This window comes from Ixodes scapularis, unplaced genomic scaffold, assembly GCF_016920785.2.
Source record: "Ixodes scapularis isolate PalLabHiFi unplaced genomic scaffold, ASM1692078v2 PGA_scaffold1__304_contigs__length_218370807, whole genome shotgun sequence".
Taxonomy (NCBI): Eukaryota; Metazoa; Arthropoda; class Arachnida; order Ixodida; family Ixodidae; genus Ixodes; species Ixodes scapularis.
This window is the reverse complement of record NW_024609846.1, coordinates 201,727,586-201,731,689: the sequence shown is the minus strand read 5'-3', so window position 1 is coordinate 201,731,689 and position 4,104 is coordinate 201,727,586. Positions and strand designations below refer to the sequence as shown.

The 4,104-nt window shown below is 48.2% G+C and overlaps 1 pseudogene; it reads right to left on the bottom strand.

Moving 5' to 3' along the window:
- Window positions 1-830: 830 nt before the first annotated feature.
- Window positions 831-3,663, bottom strand: LOC120849415 (annotated as a pseudogene).
- Window positions 3,664-4,104: the final 441 nt, after the last annotated feature.

Genomic DNA, 4,104 nt, shown 5'->3' with positions numbered 1-4,104 from the left:
ATGAAAACACTAACAAACAAGCACCATCTCAAGATTCTTGGGTTCAAGTTTCTGCCTCTTGTCGCTTAGAACCAGTTTGTACGCTGAAAAGAGCGTTCCACGTCACTGATGTGTGTGGGGCGTACTTGTACTTTGTAGTACGCAATGCTTCTCAGCCTCTGGTAGCCTGGAGTGTTTTCCGGTGAGGACCTTCGAGACTTCCTAGACTACAGACAATTCACTATTTTTGCTCAAGACGGAATGAAGCTTTGAACGAACTAGCAGCGGGGCCTGCGGGGATGGCGTCGACTCGTTCTTGAACTTTAGAAATGAGCCCGATGTTCCGAACCAGAGTTTCGCCAGCACCTTCGAGGCTCTTGATTGTGTCCGACAGAAAAGTAAAATTGGAGCACAAATACGCCAGGTCACCTACGAGAGTGTCCTCGCGCTGCAGGATATCTTGAGCCTTTCTGACTGAGACACTATCACCTACTGGAAGACCGTTAAAGACCATCTCCACACCTGCAAAGTTAGTACTGTAATACTCTACAGCTTTAAGCCACATTTCCCACCGCGAACCGATGGGCTCTGGTGGAAGAAGCACCCCTGGTAGCTGTTCCTTAAATGCACAAACACTAGACGGTTACTTAAGGAACCCAGCCGTCACAGCAGCAACGAGATCATTTACATGCTTGAAGTATTTTCATAGCTCTTCGCAAATACGGTGAATGCCGCGGGCAAGGCAGCTGATGCGGAGCATCCGCAGGCAGAAAGCCTTCAGGACAAGGGCAGCTTTGTGCACATAAGCCGCCGCATCCGTGTAAAATAGCAACACCCTGCTGTCTTCCAATTCAGTAGAATATAGCAGACGCGTTGACAAAGTACACCACGGTCTCCCCATTTGTTCTTTCTAGCGTCTTGGAGCAAACAAGAAAATGTGTTGTTCTCTCGTTTGCTGCAAGCTTCCCAACTACGAGGTGCGCGACAAAGTGTCCAGTCGCATCTGTCGTTTCGTCTACGGAGACTCAAATGCACGAGTCCCCAAGTTCGTCTCTGATTTTCTTCAGTGTTTTCTCGTACATGGGCCGCAGGTAGTTCTTGCGCAGGGTCGACTCTGACGGTACATTATGATATTAAAAAAGCCCAGCTGAACTTAGGAAAATAGAACATGGAGTGAGAAAGAGACAGGCACACCGCTGGACTACCCGTGAATAGGGGTATCAAGTTCCTTAATCTTAAACTGGAATTTAAAGATAGGCACGTTTGCTGGACGTATGAACCCAGGTCAAGCAGAGGGTTTCTTCCGCTTGATTCAGGACATTCCAAAACCATAAAATGAAGTGTTGCAAACACCGCTCTTCTATCGGCCTTAAACAAATCGTGTCACCGTAATACTGAGTCCAGTTTTAAAAGACAAATTTCCCGTTTACGAGACTCTGGATGTCCGATTGTTCTCTTGGTCAGCGAGTGTGAAAAGATCTCCACAAAACTGAAGTGCAAGACATCAGGCATAGGTGGAGCGCAGCCAACAAAAGATAAACAACATATTGCAATATTACCCTACATTCATGTGATAACACACAAGTTAAAAAAGATAGCTGCGAGGCAGGACATCAAAGTTGTGTGTTCTGCGCCGAACAAAACCTACTCAATGTGCCGTAAGGTAAACAAGGACACCAACCACATGAAAACCTACAGCATCGCTCACAGGACACGACACGCCCCATGTGAAAAGTGGATTGTTTATCACATTCCCTTATCGTGTGGCAAGTGTTGCATTGGCCAAACTCGTAGATGCCTCAACGACTGGACTAGAGAACACGCAGAATCGTTAAAAGGTAGGGTGCCTACATGTCTGTCTGTTTCAGGGTGAAGACATCCATTGTTGCCCTGAATGTGCCAGCGCGTGACGCTCTCGCGCACTCGGTGCGTGACTTGGGCGGTAAAATGGCGTTTATGCATTAGCCAAAGCTACGCGCTCGAGCTGAGAGACACCGGATTTCACACACTTCAAAATGCATTAAAAAACGATTGGGCGGAAAAGTGGCTGAGATGTCACCACTCAAGCAAAAGCGCGCTTGTGTATGAAGGCACTCTATTAAAAGGCACAAATGCAGGTCATCTACCGGCACATTGCCACAACTGTGCGTGCAGTGCAGAGTTCAACAGCGTTACCATCATCGCAAAACACAAGAACCAGTGTGCACGAGAGACGCTCGAAACTTTAGCCATCGAGGAAAACGAAGCCACGTGCGTCAGCGAGCCATCAATCAAGGTCAATACCAAAGAAAAACAATATTTGCGGTGTTTTATGACCCGGTGAAGTGCGGGTGATTCAAATTTTAGCTTAGTTAGGTTTCAGATATAAGCGGTGATTTATGTGGGTTTTAAAAAGAAAAAAAAAAGAAAAAAAAAACAACACAAAGTCAAGGTTCAGAAAGAGGAGGAAGTATTAAACCACAGTTGGTAGTCCAGCGGTATGCCTGTCTCTTTCTCTCTCTATATTCTATTTTCCTCAGTTCAGCTGGCCTTTTTTTAGTATTATGCACCAACAAGGGGGGGGGGGGGGGGGGGGGCTCAACTACAGCCTGGTACAGCATGACTCGAGTATTTTTGTAAGAATTTTTGAAAATTAGGTTTTCTACTTTCGCCCAAGGAATATGAGCGGCGACTAATGGCGAATTCCATTGAGCGTTTTGGAGCGCGCCGGAATCAGTTGACCAGATCCGGACTGGAGCACACGATCCGAATGGGGTCGCGCGCTTACGGATCCCCTGTGGAACATGACCACTGCTCCGGGATCGGCGGATGCCTTCCCGTCATTCAACTGCCCGGGAATCCCCTTTCCGCGGCCGCCGCGGTCGTTTCGAAGACGTTTTCGCAATCGCGGCGCTAACACGTGTTCGACGCACGAGCGGCAGGAATGGCTCAGGCGCTTCTAGCAAAGAGTACCGGAATGCTCGTAGGGCGGCAAATACCTTCTCTTCTTCCTGGAAAACGAACCGGCTGTCGAGCCAAGGGGTAAGCAAGCGGCCATTACAAATTCTTCTGATGTCGAGACAATCTAGGAGCCCAGCCCGCGTCGTGCTTCTTCTTCTTCTTCTGAGGCGAGATGGGCGAGATCAGTCGAGATGCCCCACGACAAAGAAGTCACGTGTGTGCGCCGATGGCACCGGCTGGCTTCCGGTTGAATCCCCCAAAATCGTCGGAGCGACTTTTCTCGGATCCAGATCTAGATCTGAAGCGGGAGCTAATCCAAAATGACCAGTGAAACACATCGGTCTCGATCCCGATCGCCCAGTTAAATAGGCTCGCTTCAGAAAAGTCGATCCCGGCGCGCTCCAAAACGACCAGTGGAATTCGCCATAAGGCTTCGCATAAGTCTGCGTAGAACGCGTTCTTCTTTTCATCCGTGAGGTTTCCTCTCAAAAATGACTGCCTGGAGTCTAGACGTTGAGGGCACGTTACGTTCTGCGTTGGCTTGATGTCCTGCTGTTTTTTCGTGTTTTGCCAGGTGGCACTTCTTCTCGCATGGAATCTCTGAAAAAACAACATTACGATATGTTGAAAAGCGTAGAGCGCGGTCCTGAGTGGAGATGGCTTTAAGCAATACCTTCCTAATACCTCTAAATATACTGACACTGAAAATATATGTGTTTTACAATGGTGAAAAAGCTTACTCATCGTGCAAGCTTGTTCGTGTTTTAGTTTAGCATCAGAGCACACAGCTGAGGTACGCCCCGCTGCCAGAGCACTCTTGCAAGACTATCTGCCGCTTAGGTAACAGGGCTCAGGGCTGTTGGGTGAACTGCCACTCGTGCCCAAATGAGGTGTGTGCTGTCTATGGGGGCATTGTGAGATCCTGCACGCTTCATCTCTCTAGAGTTGGTTTGCCGATTATGTCGCGCAAGAGAAGGGCATTTCAGTTGCTTCACCCCCAACGTGAGTTCGAACTGTATACGCCCAACCAAAGCATGACGGGAGGCAACAAGCACGCACTGGAGATCAGTAATCCAATAGAAAGACACAGTGTGTTTTGCATTGTTACTGAGTATAGTTAATTTATTAAGTAAAATTTTAATCACCGTCTAGAAGTTTGTGTGGCTCCCTTTGGTGGTCCCTCTC